The 15,804-nt window shown below is 34.9% G+C and overlaps 1 protein-coding gene and 1 long non-coding RNA gene across 12 annotated transcripts in view; one reads left to right on the top strand and one right to left on the bottom strand.

The window, feature by feature from the left end:
* The window catches only part of AKAP6 (A-kinase anchoring protein 6), a 283,028-nt gene that overhangs the window by 166,491 nt on the left and 100,733 nt on the right, over nucleotides 1–15,804 (top strand). The gene's annotated exons all lie outside the window — the stretch shown is intronic.
* The window catches only part of LOC106031742 (uncharacterized), a 32,895-nt gene continuing 18,277 nt past the window's right edge, over nucleotides 1,187–15,804 (bottom strand). The window contains exon 3 of the long non-coding RNA XR_007161323.2: nucleotides 1,187–15,562. This is a non-coding gene — a long non-coding RNA (uncharacterized lncRNA). The remainder of the gene's footprint in view (nucleotides 15,563–15,804) is intronic.

The raw sequence follows: 15,804 nt of genomic DNA, 5'->3' as shown, positions 1-15,804 counted from the left end.
AAAGTTATTCATCTTGGCTATTTTCTCAAAGTTCAGAAAAAAGGCAGTAAAACCTATGCCATGTGTATCTTTAAAAATTATTTCACGTTTCTGAAAATAAGCTAATTCAGTGGCTTCCAATGGCAGCAATAGCAACAGCAGCATTTTTACATGGATGTGCTTGTGTAATTTCTGTAGCTTTGAATAGTGATTGCTCTTTGTTGAAAAGCTTCCACATGTTTTCAATCCTCTTTTGTCCATGAACATCCAAGTTAGTAACATACATCGTCTTACTTATTTCATGTTTTCCTTGCTCACTTCAGCAATAATTGAAATCATCATTGAAAGTCGACATGGAAAATTACCAATAGATCATCACTGTCAGAATTTTAATTCATAGGCACCCCATGCTCAAAGATTGTTCTGTAATTTAATAAATTTGTACAATAAAATAGAAACCAAATAAGTAACCAAATAAGGCAAAATGATTCTGTTAAATATTGAACAAATCAATAGCAGAAAATTAAACGAAAAGAACATTATACTCTATTTCCTCACATTCACAGTAATGAGAATGAAAGCAGCAATAAAAGAAAAACTCAGAATTAAAATGCTACGACCAAGTTCTTTAGTCTTTTTCTGAAAGGTGACAGAAATATGTTGTCGTGTTGGGTATGTCAGAGAAACAGCATCTTGACTGAAAGGTTTGATGGACCTTGCTGTCTTCACCGGACAGTGACTGGTTTGTGAAAGTTGGTAGGTCCAGCTTCACCATTCCCTTTCACAGCTACATATGTAACAGCAAAGCATTAACAACCTCACACTGCGAACCTATACACATGAAAAAAAAAAAAAAATCACTGGGGTAGCTGCCATGACATTGGAAGGACTGTATATTGAGTACATGCTTGCAGGAAGGAGTCTGACTTGGTGTGCTGGCTACTGGACTTGCACTGATGCCATGGAAAGCTGCATGAGTAAAACCACGTGCAGCACTTTGAAAATGTAACAATGAGCACATCAGGGGAGTGGAACATCGACTGACTTCAAACAGGCACCATCGTGCTACGCAATTCATCTTCTTCAACCCCTCAACTTCTTAAATCTTCTGCAGCTCACAAATACACAAGCTGTTTCTCTTCTCTTCTCTTCTCTTCTCTTCTCTTCTCTTCTCTTCTCTTCTCTTCTCTTCTCTTCTCTTCTCTTCTCTTCTCTTCTCTTCTCTTCTCTTCTCTTCTCTTCTCTTCTCTTCTCTTCTCTTCTCTTCTCTTCTCTTCTCTTCTCTTCTCTTCTCTTCTCTTCTCTTCTCTTCTCTTCTCTTCTCTTCTCTCGTTATTTGTGAAAAGGCAAGCATGACTTTTAGACAGTAAATTGTTGTAAAGCCACCCAATTCTTAAATGACTCATGACTGTACACAAACCACTGTCACCTAGCTGGAGGTCGGGCACAGAACTCATGATGTTTTTAAAATGACTGTAAAAAATGGAGTTCTGGAGACAGATGTTTTGATTCAGGATATTTTCATTGATTCTTTGGGTTTTGAATCAGACTATAAATTTTTTTTCTTCATTAAACTCTTGAAGAAAGAAGGGAGAAATATAAATTATACTGACTGCATAAAATAGATCATTAATATGTTTTTGACAAGCCTGAGAGTCCAGTGTCATATCTGTCTGCAGAGCTTTTTCAGACTGGAAATGAAATACTGCAATTAGTCTTTTCGTAACATGGAGTTTTTCTTTGATTGTTGACCCATATTTATGGAGCATTCAGTTCACAAGTAAATACAGCAAAAAGAACAAAAATATAAGTGTGAGGGTCTTGAGTCACCAAAGCCTTTAGGCAAGTCCACAATTTGTAGTGAGTGGTGACTGGAGGTGTAATCCTATTGCCCTTCCTTGGGACAACTTATGCTTGAAGTTAAGCATGTTTTACAGAATTGGGGATTTAGTTTTTAGTTTTGTCAGTTTAGGTACTGTCACTTTCCATACAGAGTATTCTAGATCAAATGTTTTAAGGCTAGCAAGTGGTAACGAAATGTGTTCTTTATAAGACCACGACATATCTTCACTTGGTATTGAAAAGTGACAAAACCATTTGATTTTTATCTCCTTCATACTTAAGGAAAACAGTTGCTTTTTCAGTGGACTATTGGCTCATACAGAAAGCAAATTTTTGATAGTTAAGAAAGTATGGTATGAAAACTGAAGCACTTGCACATGCTTAGGTGAGTGAAACTATAGGTAAATTTTCAATTAATATTTAAAGCTAGCGTTCCTTTCTAACATTTGATGCTGGTTATAAATGCAACTGAATGCTTCTTTTCAGTACTACATACTTTATATTAAACTATTTGCAAATGGGTCCCCACACATACTAAAAGCATTTTGGGAGAAACTGCAGATAGTTTTGTTAATGCCAGTAACAATAAATCCAGCATATTTGGAGGCACACACTCCATATTTGTTAGATTAGAGATTCTGAATAACTGGTAATGGATTCAAGTGTACAGCCAAATAAAGCTGCATTAGTCATAAGCATATGTATCCTCATATTCAAATGTAGAAAATCCATTTAAGCTCCATCCCTTCTTAGTTCTTCATTCATGAGATGATACCTTTACAGCAAAAGCAAATAAGTAAAAAGTTTCTTTTACCCCAAATTAAAAAAACAACATTTTTTAAATATAAGTTCGAAGTTAGTCTTCCACAGATAGCCAATTAAATTATGCTAAAAATGACATTTTTAATTAAACACCAAGGTAAGCATAAATGGATTTCAAAATAATTAATCAAACATCAAAAAATTGAAACCTTTTTCTGCTTGAGCAGCAGAAATGAAAGAACCAGTCTTCAGGTCTCATAGAGATTCAATCTAATTTAATTCTCTGTCTTCTCTAAATAAACATTCCTAAAACCTTTTTTTCATCTGGGGGAATAAGGATGAGAGGGGTAATCAATATTTCTAGCATTTTAATTAAAACCGTTAGTGGAATAAATCCATTTAATTATCAGTTAATGAAATACAAGGTCATTTACCTGACAGGAACTTTGAAGGTGGATTACTAGCTGGAATAAAGTAGAAGAACCCAATGTCACAGCCATTTAGCTTCTGTCAAATTTAAGGTTAAAATCCTTTTAGACTGTTTAACCTATTCTCTACCATTTTCTATTATGTATGCCAATTGGCAAGAAGAAATACACGATCAAAACTTACCTACCTTTAATTTTTCTCCAAAGTTTCCACTAAGTTTGTATAATTTATTTTCTATCATTTATCTAAAAAATGCAAAATGCAAATAAAGTACGCTGCACCACATGAATCCTGGTGTATTTCCACTTATTGCAGAACATCTCCTTAAATGAAGTTAGCATACTGTGCTTGAACTTTGGTAGGAAATGATTAGCAAATAAACAAACTAAACACAAATGTAGCCTGTAAATATCTTTGCTGATATGAAATATTTAGCTTCTGTATTTTTCATATATAGTGGAGAAAGATACATAACTTTACTACAGAGGATTTTAAGGCTGGTGTTCTCATTATATATGTAAGAAGGAAAAAAGAAATGCAGAGTTCTCTGAGTATGGCAGGAAACTTCCCATGCTCCTCGCAGTGCCTCAATATGACGGCGATCAAAAGTGATGAACAAAAGTTCTGTCAGAGATGCAAATAGTGAATGTCAGTATTAGGAAGCAGCAAGATCAACAGAGAAAGAAATACTCTTTCCAGGATTCTGGGACAATCATAGGAGAAAAATCAACATTTAAGTGAACTGTTCCTACTTTGTGGTAGGATTATAAATTCTGTGTTGATTTAATTTAATTACCATAGGTTATGTTGTATTGAAGTGGATACTAATTGGAATTATAAGCTCACACAAAGTGTGTGCACTGGCATTGGGGAACATGTGGATAAGGTGCACTGCTCTATTATCTTTTTTTTTAAAAAAGATGTGCCATATAATAAATATAATGACTGTCAGAACAACTGATTGTTTATAACAATCCAATGTCTTTTATATTATGGCAATTTAAGTTTAGAAAAGTAAAATATGAGTTTTCAAATTTGGTTTAGTGAGTTAACTTTGAAGTTGCATATTCATTGTGGCTTTTGTGAGTTGAAGTCATGTTTTGCCAAATTATTCAAACCTCCATGAGGCAAAAATAATAGTTATCATTCTGTTTCATAAAGAATGCTAGCTGTATATTTTCATAGCCTAAGAAAAGTATTGTTCTTAACAATAGGATATTGGGTACTGTGTATCACACACATTTTCCTTTTAATAATTATGGAAGTGTTCCAGAAGTGTTTAAAGTCATGCTTCAGAACATGTCAAACCGTATGGTCCAAGACTGCTCATAACTTTAGTGTGGTAAGGGCAAGTTATGAACTATAGGCAAGGGAGGCAAAGTTTAATATCTTTTATTAGACCATCTGTTAGAGTCAGAAAAAGAATGGAAAGCTTAAGGGGTGGCTCTCAGCACAAAGTTAGGCAGTTGTCTATGGTAGCTGTGACCCTGCTGCCTGCATTTGTCTGTGTCTAAGTCACAGGGAGCTTATAGCTGCAAACAAAGTTGGTGTAGATGGAGTGGCAGCCAGTACAGGAAGGCACAATGCACTTCCTACAGTGAATAAAAGAGTTTTGCTGACTCCAACCCTTTCTTCCTACAGAAGTATTGAAGAAGCAAGGTTGACATTTCAATTTACAGCACAAATTATTAACCAAACCCTATTCTGCCCTCTGTTTTCCTCATGATAAAAGGGGGCTAGACTATTCATAGAGCAGTAGAACTCAAGTTTTCCTGTAACTGCTGAAAAACCTTGACTCCTCTGCACTTACTTTCAAACTTTTCCTTGCATGCCCATATCATGATAGCTATGACTACAGTATGCATTCTCTGTCTTAAAAATTTATACAATGTTGGTGTCAAGAATCTTTGACATGATGAGTTTGTATATTTTTTTTTCTGTAAGATGGTGTGAAAAAGCATATTTTGATTTCATGAAATAATAAGAAAACTGCCACTGACTTTGACAGAATAGAATCCAACCTTAATTTTCTAGATTTAGTCTATTCTTCTAGATGTACTAGACAATTTTGAAAGGAAGCACTTGGATGACCTCACTGGGAAAAACAAACAAACCCCCACCTTTTAAAATGTTATGAATGCAGACTACTTCCTTCCCTGTATGCTTATAATTCTTGTGTTACTGGAGTCCTGAAACTTCTTTTACACAACAGTTTAATAAAGAAAATCTCTGTACTGAAGAAGCAAATCATACCTACAAAACTGACCAGATTGAGAAGTTGATTTGCATATGTTAAAACTGATGGTTTTAGAAGATTTGGAAATTGCTTATTTATAATAGTGTATGCCATATATGTTTTTTACTGTTCTAGGAGTGTTTTAAGCCAAATATTTTTAATAAGAGTCTGAATTTTTTTATGGAAGGAAACCTGAAAATGGTGGTGCAGATGAATGAAAAACTGGTTTAAATATGGTAGAATTTTGGGGCCAGTTATTTCAACTTTTGTTTTGGTATTATAACAGAAGCCTGTTTATATTAACTATGTGGTTTCGGGACTCATGAAAAGTATTCTGTAAAATCCTTCATCATAACTTGAAGCTCATGTAGGTAGTACAGCAAACTGTGAAAGCAAACAGAAACTCTGTTGCCCAAACCCAACGTTTGCAGAAGATTTCAGCAATCAAAATTGAAGTTTCTTACTGTATTCTTCTTTGTCCCCATTGCCCCCTAAGAGGTAGGATTTCCCTGAAAAAAGGAAGGGATAGATAGAATCAGCTATTTCATTGTGTTGTTGTGATGACTTGAGGATGTTTTTTTGATGTGTGTATAGATGAGCTGTCCTTTTGTGGAGCTATTGCATGTTCTACTGGGTAACAGCCAGGGTTTCTGTGGCTCGTTGACCATTGTGTGGTCAATTACTGGTTTTCCACCTCAGGATGAGGCTAGCTTGATTCTCAAGATGCAGTTTTGAATATTTCAAGCACTTTTGTTGCATATTTATTCTTACTCCCTATGCAAAGAAAACATGTCGTTAAATTCAACTGAGTAATAAGACAAAAGGTATTTTTTGTAGATTCATTCAGTAATGACGCGTAAATTTGAATACACAGCCTTCAAAGAACTCTGTGTTGTCAAAATCACTGTTTTTAAAGTATTGTCACATTGCTTTGCAAAAAACAATAGTTTCCTGGTCTCTGTGGGTAACTTAAATGCAAGTCAGGACAGATTTTGCCTCTATTTATGTTGTTATCAGACCAGCTGTCGTTTTGTAGGATTGAAAATATGGTGAATTCAACTGCATGCCACTAAGCATGCTCACAGCACTCAGCAAAGTAATTTAGTTGTAATGCACTTTTAATTTCAAGAAGTCTCAAAACTCCACAAAATGTTCTGCACTATCCCCAAAAATCTGGCAAATTGCACCAAAGGAATCTAGCCTTTTTAAAAAAAATCAGGAATCATTGTAGATTCAGTGTCTGGGAAGTCTTACATTTGAGAACTGCATGTGTGTGTTACGAATATGAAACACAAGGTAGGATCTACTCCCATGGCAAAAAAGTGTATCAATTTGATTAAGTAAATCTTTCCAGTTTTAAAGCATGTTTTTTCTTCATGTTTCTTTCATGAAAATTCTTTTCCATTTAACTAAAAGAAATGAGTAAAACCCTGATGTGACACTGATGTGGTAGTTCTAGGAGCTTCAGAAATTCTAACTGAAGGACATACTCTTTTCTCTGCACATGTACATGCTGTCTTTGAGATCTGCAGATATTTGGATGCAATATGAATACGGTATGTACTCCTTTAAGATCATCCATTCTTTCACTGCCAAATGCAGTAGAGGTTCGGAACGTGCAGAAATTGTAAAAACAGATCTAGATTTCAGCTGAGTCTATTATTCAAGCCATCACATTCATCATCTTATTATAAGAATTATAGAACAGTAATTAATAAATGTTCCACCTCTACGTATTGACAAAGGAAACACAGAAAATCTACAAGTGAGTGGATCAGAAATCTTCTTTGTGGTAATAATGAGGTTACAGAAATGGAACTTACCACATTTAAAGCAAAGCTGTCAGGATCAGATGGGTAAATGCATAAAAGAAGGGAAGGATTAGGAAGTTGAAGGTATCTTTGCATTGTTTGGAAACCTATTTTGAAATATACTGAGGTTAAATTTTATTGAAAGACAGATTTTTAAACTGCAGCTCTGCACCATTTAATCTCACAGTCTTGGATGGAGTCCTGCATGTTAGATATGTGTGGGAACATGCTATACTTCTAAATGAGAATCTTAACTTCAGATGCATAGTGAAACAGTCCAGAGTAATAGAGACATTGTATCAGAGAAACATTCCTGTGTTTGGTTTGAAAGCGTAAGTGTAACTGCACTTGTTCAAGTTCCCTTCTTTATAGAGCTTCTACACCTAGAAATGGGACCTGCCATGCAGAACAGCTGATCTTGAACCAGGTCGGTTAGATCACCACAGCTCCCTTGTGACTTGGACTCTCAGAGGCGAGGATTTGTGACACAGTAGAACAAAACGTTTTGGAGGAACAGGCTAGTGCCTGCTTGAGGATGTTTAAGGCTCTGTGCAAACTCCAGAAGACATTCAGACGATGTTTGCAAATCTGTGGTTTACTTGCTCTAGGGAGCAGCATGATGTTAAAATGCGTTAAAACAAGCATGATGGGAAACAAAGCTAGGGCAGGGCTTTTATTTTAAAAATGCCAGCTCTGAAAAATACTGTTCTGGGCACTGCCATAGAATTAACAGCGAGGAATGGATCTGATTGCAACTGAATTATTTTCATTCACAGAGCAACTATTTAGAGGTATACAAACACCCTATATATATATATTAGTAAATTTTAGACAGAAGTTTTGAAGGATTACGTAAGCTTTCTAATTTCTTCTGTTTTCTTAAGAAATCTTTCCCACCATTTTAAACGTTCAGCTAAAGAAATAGATACATTTTATATGTATATCTTTTAAAAAATACGTATATATTGGTGTATTTAAAGGAAAAAAAATATATGTTGTATGATTTACAGTCTTAGAAAAAATATAACATAGTCATAACTTTGCAGTTTTTGTGATGCATGAAGATCAGATTTTTTAATGTTGGTTAATGCTTTACTAATTAAAGTGTGCATGTTAATTAAAGCAGAGGCTAATGTTAATTACCTATATTAATGGAATCTCATGTAGCACCTGCCTGAAGCAATGGGTTCAATTTTCAAAATATCTCAATTAAGACTGAAACTTTTGATTTGCATCTAGTAGGGTTTCAATTAACTGCATTGCAAACTTAAATAACACACTTAAAGGGATAATATCACCAATCACATGCAGCACAGTGGAATTGGTCGGTTCAATTATTGACTACAGTATGAGAGCTTTCACAGTTGGTAGGTAAGTGCTATGGTATTGGCAAGTGATTATTGTCTGGGGCTGTCATCACTTCTGTGAATCTTGTAAGAGAGATGTTAAATTGCTGTACTTGGGTCTCACTGCAATTCCATTGTTGAGGGAGACAAAAATAGAATGATGTTTGCTCACAACCATTGTTTAATGGTGAAGATTCAGCTTGTTCCTCTGAAATAAATGACCACTGTTCCATGACATGGTGAGGCATTTTATCAAATGGGAAAGCAGCATTTGTGATAAAGTGAGCAATGTTGCAGTTTACTTCTCAGCCAAGCCAAGAGATGTGATTGTATTCCCAATCTCTGTTTCAGCCACTGCAGCATTATGTGTTGACATAGGAGCTTTTAATGAGCAGCTTCAGGAAGCGATTAACAAAGCACTAGAAATAGATGCAATCATGCTGATTGGAAATTCTACCTAAGCTCCATAAACAAGACCGTAATGTCCTGTGACCATACAACTTTCTATGGTAATTATTACTGATGGCTCCAAACTTGAACTTTTAATCTGAGCCTGCTCCAATAAGATGTTGATGGTTCAATTATAATGAAGCTAAGCTCAAAAGCATGCTAACTTCTCTTGGTATGGACAGATGAAGAAGTATGAAGTATGGATGTGAGCTTCTGTGGTAGGATCCAAATTTTGTTCATACATGTAATACAGAAGTATCTCCAAGAGTAATTCCTGTGTGGCCTCTGTGGAAACACTACTGTTCTCACTTCAGGAGCCTTTATCTCATGTCGTGTTGCAAGGTCAGTACACGGTTTAGAAATCACACTAGTTTGGTCTGGAAACAGATCGAGTTCTATCATACTCTGAGTGCCCAGAATTCCCATATAGTAGTACTCAACTTCTTTAACAGTATAATGTATTTTACATGAACTGTACAGCCACAAGTTATTGTCTTGTTTATGGTTAATGGAAATGTGCATCTTTCTTTGACAGATTTTTTTTTTTTGTGGTAGATGAACTTTGGATTCCAAAAGTCAATATGAATCTTATTTTAGCTGCAGAAATATCAAATTTCCATAGGATTTTTGTGAGTCAGGTTTTAAGCTAAAAAGATGCAGCAGGTATGTGCATTATACTGTGATGTGTTATTGTCATCTCAGTTATACTTCCTAACATTATTTGAAGAAAAAACACTAAAATATGTAATTGTGTAGTCATTTATTACACACACATATGTCATATTTAGACCTTTCATCTTGAGACGGGTGATTGCGCAGTTCTCAGTCTGCTTTGGACCTAACTCCCTTTCCTTGTGAAATTGAAACATTTGTTCATATACATTTAGACAATATTTGTTTAAACTTACTTAAAAATAGCCAAATGTCTCATGCTTATTGGGCTGTTGTTAGCCCAGAATACTGTAAAAATAAATCTTGTAGTAAATTGGTAATTTTAACTACATTCTAAGTGAGAAATAATCTTGTGTAATGGTCATGTCTTTGATGAAAATCTGTTGAAACCATTGTATTTACAAGATTACTGAGTTTCAGTCTCTCTGGGTATTACTTGGACCAAAGGCACTTAGCCAATTAAGGCTACTGGAAAAAAATGAAAGCAATCCAACATGATTTTTTTCTGAAAGGAATCTTAAACACCATTTACTTCTCTTGCTGTATACTGTTATATAGTAGTTTTACTATCTTGGTTTGGTTCTATTTATCAGGGTTGTTTTTGTTATATGTGAGAAAGAAAAAAAGTTTGTTGTTGTTTATTAAAATTATAGAAGAATATTACGTAAAAAGCATCCCAAGTAATATGATTCTACAGTATTGTTTAATAAGGATACACGGAAAAAGGAAGCTGTGCAAATTTGGATAGATTACTATCAATGATGGTTTGAAAGGCATACCTGTAAAGAGCTTTTTTCATATGTTTTGGTGCATGTACTCCCTTAATGTTTGCTTTCTGAGTGAGTCAAGACCTTCAGCGCTGCAGCATAGTAAGTTGAGTGGGTTTGGGCCTAGAGTCATGATGAGTTTGTAATGGAGGTTTTTGGGAGAGTAAAACAACTACAGCTGCATAGAGTCGGATGCAGTCTGTTATACTGTGATGTTTTCAACAAAAATGGAGGGAGCAAATTGGTTGAATGGCATTAGATAGACATAGGAATGTGTGGTCTGTTATATCAGAGTTCATAAGACACCCACAACATAAGACCCAGTTGTGCAGTCTTTACTCTGGCAAAATTCCCTTTTTACACCATGGAAAGCTTTCTTAAATACAGTGTCTAAAGAATTTGAGTGCTGGATATTGGCTTTTCTTTTAAAGTTATTTTTGGAAATTTGATACATATAAGGTAGACGTGAATGAAAACTTACCTTAAAGTGCTGAGATAAAAGGTTTCCACTAAAATTTGTCTTGGTAATGTAATAAAATGTTATCACGTTAGAAACCTTGTCAAAGTAAAGTGTCATATTTTTGTAGAAGGCAGCAGTTATCAAGAAAATGTTTTTATTGTTAGAAAAGAGATGTCGCTATTTTTATATTTTTGGGCTTTAATTGTTCTCTTACTTTGTCTTAGCCCTGAACAGTCTCTCTAAATGAGGGGATCATATCTTAATATTTTACATGTACATATAAACAGAGTTTTTAAAAAATAATTTTATATCACATCTGTTTTTACTGCATGTTGCTGCCTGTCTCTAGAGGCATACAGCATTTTTATTTTCAAGTAAATTTATATTAGTTACAGTCTCCAGCTGTTTTAGATATAGGATCATTTCCTGTTGGTACAGTTTCCAGGACAATTCCCTTTTTTTCTTCTCAGAAAAATGAGAAATTTAATTTAACAAAGACATCCTATAATTGCCTTTGTATCTAGCAAGGTATCTAGTAATCTAAATATTTTATTTTATTTAAGACATCTGTCTACATAATATCATATGACTATACAAGCCTATATCAACCTTCTGAAAGACAGCTGCTGCCACTTTTATTTAATTTATAAGAGACCAACAAAATTGCTCTTTAAGATAAAGCCTGTCTGCCACTGAGTCATATATAAAAAAATTTTGCAAGATGAAAATTGCTTGCATTTACAGTTCTTGTTAAACTAATCTAGGTCTTTTTCAAATTTAGAAGCATCATTTCTCCTTTTCCCTCTTCTCCCCTCACCCCCCCATCACTATGGAAACATAGGAGCTTTCCATATACATTTTTTAGAAGCTCATTTTATTAAGATTGAAGGTACATTTCTATTTAAGATGAAATGCAAGCTAGAGTCACATCTTAATTGCTCGCTTGTGGGATCTATTTATCTCCTGCTATCTTCGTTTTCACAAACATTTGGTGTAAATTATACTGGTCAGAATTTCCATGCAGTTGTTCAGAAAATATATAGGGGAAGTGATAATGTCAATGTACATCTTTATCTGTTTTGTGTTACTGAGCTTTGTTTGCAGTGACTCCTTTATGTAAACTGTTTCTTTGTAGGAAGCAATTCATACTGACAATAAAATGTTTAATAGATAGTATCAAAATAGGCACAGCAGCTGTCCTAGAAAAATAGACACAGCCATTCTACAGTATGTCTAAATAAGACAAGTTTACCTTTTCCAGGGAAGTAATCAAAATACTTCTTTTTGGAGAACTAAGAGTATGAAAGGAAAATGTTTATGGTTCCCTACTGGCACACAGTTATGATTGACAGGAAAAACCAACATGTATGCCACATGAGACATCTTGTTCAGGAACTTTCAGGAGGGTAGTAAATTGGTGTTGGCACAAACACAAAAAAATAAAATGACTTGATTCAGCAGTTTTCAATTCTAAATCCCCAAGCTCCAAAGAAAGAAGTAAATATTCATCAAATGATCAAAATTTATATTGATTTTTATTCTGCATTAGCAGCTCAAAGTCAAGATTCTTGACAGGGTGGATGTCGGTTTGAATGATTCTCTTTGAAATAAGGATACAGGCACTGGGCTGAGTGCTACCGTGCATTCCTGAGCCACAGGAAAAGCCTATTAGAACCCTAGGAAGCTAAATTTTTTAGAGAATGGTATAAAGGCGTGCTTGTTCTGTAGTGTTTTGATGACTAAATCGTTGTTATTAGTATGTAAAGCAATTCTTGTCGTTCTTTCTTTACTCCATCCTTTCCATTATCATCTAGACAACTTTTCTGTAAACTTCAAAGGGAACTGTAGTTCATGTGCCATTGTGAGTGAGTTAACATCAGTACTTCCCAGAGTAAGTGTATTTTAGAGGGAAGTGATAGTCTGTCAGGGCACAGGAAGCAAAGACTGTATCTTCATATTCTACATCTTTAATTTTGCAGTTTCTGACAGGGAGTAAATAAAGGTCTTGGGGGAATGGGAGGGGGAAGGAGGGTGGAAATCCAGGGGAAGAGGATAAGGTGGGCACGAATGCAGCACTGAAACACAAACTGGATGACTGTGATTACCGAGCTGTAAGATTTAATGAGAAGGCCTGTATTAGAGTGAGGCAGAAAATCATAACCATCACCTCTAGTCTATAGGAGTATAATTAGATCTCAGCCCCCAGCAAAAAGTAAATAAATAAATAAATGAGTTAGTGACATTTTTAACAAACTTAAATATATTGAAAATAAAAGGGATGTTATCTCCATTACTGTACTTTTGCAATACACTTGTTTTTTTTCGTTGTTGTGTTCAAAATTCATTGTCATAAAGTGGAAGAAGAGAATAGTAAGTGTGTGTTTGGTGGGGTTGGGGTAAATAAAAAGCAAACTGAGGCTAAAATACTGTAACTATCAAAGTGTTAACAAATTTCCCAAATGTCGTAGGTGTTTACAATTCAGCAAACATCTTTACCAGCATAGCTTTAAAATTAAATTTTACAAACATTATGGGTAATGCTTTAATAGTATGCAAATTGCAGTGAAGTCAGCAGCGGCAAAGCTGACCTCTCAGCAATACACATATTTTATGTTTAAAACAGTTATCTTTTTACAGTTCCCTCTACCTCAGTAGGTGCCAGGTGCTTCAAGAGGCTCCTCATCTGAGGATCGTAAACAACTCAAATGAGCACCAGTGTGTGCTTGTTTTTTATACATGGCAAGGTAACTATATGAATCAACATATTAAGCTGTATGTTTTACTGTTGCTACAGTAATTTCCAGCCTTTACTAGTATTTTTAAAAACTTTCATAAATTACTTTGCAAATTTTCAGTTTTGAATTTTTCTCAAAAACATATATACACATACATATATATGTACGTATGTATATAAATATCACGGTATTTGGATAGGGAAAGGATTTGGATAATATATGGAGAAAAGTACTAAGCCTGCATTTCCCATTTTTTGTTAAATACATTAATTAAGTAACGTGCAGGTTTTATCAATCTTCATGGTCTGCCTGTTCTTCCTTAATCTTGTAGGGAAAAGAGTGTTCATATCTGCACAATTTGATATCGTTAGCAGTTCACTATGTAAAAAGTCAGAAATAAAACCATTTCTCCCTGTAAGAGGAAAAAAGTGATCTTAATTTAAATATATATATATATATAGTATAGTAAGAAAACATTACCATTTCTAGGGGTAATATAACACCAAATTAGTGTATATTTTAGGTGTGGAAAGAATCGCCTTCGATTTCAGAACAAATCAAATAAACATTCAGTAAGAACCTTTGAGGTAAACTCTGTGTAGGAGTTTGGACTTGAAAGTGTTTGACACTACTGAGCCTCTCAAAGTATCAGATTCAAAATATTGAATCAAAAAGAGATTTTAGCTCAACATTTCTACAATTTTGTAAGTGTTAGTATGTACAATAAATTGCCAAACAAGTTGTTAAAAGAAATCTTTGTAATGATTAATTTAATAAATATGAAACATTTGTCAAGCATATAAAAGTTTAAAATGGAGCTACTTGGCAAAAATCAAACTGTTTATGCACTACTTAAAATAATTACTATGTAGCATGCTCACAAATGATGCAGTGTAACATTTCATACTTTATCTCTAATACAGCATCATCTCAATAGTCATTTTTGCATTTTATGTAGGTCCCTTTTAGCATGATAAATAATAGAAATGTGTAAAATTCTCAGTTCATGAAAAGATATCAAAACATAAAACAGGAATACTATTACAGTATGGTAAAAGTAATTAAAAGTCAATGTGTATTACCAAAGTAAATGCAGATTCATGCACCATAATTTTAAAGAATTAAATAATCACCATATATTTACTTCAAAAAGAGATTTTTTTATATAATAATTTCAAGTAATTTGAAAGCCAAATTCTTCAAATTAGTCATCAGAATTCACTTCGCTATACGTTAATACAGCTCCCAGTGGTGAGAAGAGATTCCTCCAAAATATGCACAAAGTAGACCTCTGAGCAAAGTTTCCATGAAAAAGGCCATAACATTTTTATATTAGCTCAGTCATACCTTCCTGGGATGCGTTGGGTAGTTTTCCCTTGGAGGTATTGGTTTTGCAAGAACTACCTTCCCTCGTTTTTTTTTAGAAATGTCTGTGCCCATTACTGTAGGGATGGGGGCAGAGGAAGGTATGTGATCATGCCCGAGTTTCTCCTGCATGCATTCACTGTCCTGAATTTGACCATTTGTACCTTCAACCTTAAGAGCATGGCCATTTTGAATGCCCAGACCTGCAGATCTAGTTAGGTGCATGGCTGGTACATATGGTTTAGTAACCCAACCTGTTAGGGAAGCATGACTTTTAGAAATATCGGTGCTTTGCATGATAGGCAGACTCTTTACAATCTCTTTTTAAGCCACTTCATTGTTCTAAAAGTGCAAATAAAGGGAATGGTAGGAACAATCACAACTGTGCAAATAATGGAGTTTTTAATTAAGTTTACAATTTTAGCACGCCGAGGGAAGGGTTTCTATGTCTAACTAGTCTTTCCTCTTTCTGACTACTTCAAGATCTTGAGGCTGGCCTGGAAAGGTGTTCAAACTTGTGTTTAAATACAGCATATCTGTGTTCTCCCAAAATAAATTGTTTTCTCTGTCGGACTGGAAAGAAAACAAGGGAGAAGGTTGTATTGATAAATTGCTTCTTTAATAGGATGAATTCTTCAGACTTTGTAGGAGTGGGACCGTTGCGTCTTGCAATTCTGGTGGCATTCCAAGAGGTGTCACTGAAGAAAGCTGGAAAGCATGTGACAGTTTTGATTAAATGCACTCTAACCATTACATTGATGCATTCAGCTGGATCTGAATATGTTAATTTGTGTACTCTGCCTGTTTTTAGCAAGCACTGTTCTGTCATCCCAGCCCTCTCTGTGTGAGCTTCCTTGTCGGAGCAAACCTGTTCTCCACCTGGTCCCTGGTTATTAAAAACCCTTTTTTTGTATCCTGCCAGTCACTCACTGGTTCTGCGGCTGGAGATG

This window comes from Anser cygnoides, chromosome 5, assembly GCF_040182565.1.
Source record: "Anser cygnoides isolate HZ-2024a breed goose chromosome 5, Taihu_goose_T2T_genome, whole genome shotgun sequence".
In the NCBI taxonomy this organism is placed as follows: domain Eukaryota; kingdom Metazoa; phylum Chordata; class Aves; order Anseriformes; family Anatidae; genus Anser; species Anser cygnoides.
This window is presented reverse-complemented; position numbering and strand designations above follow the sequence as displayed.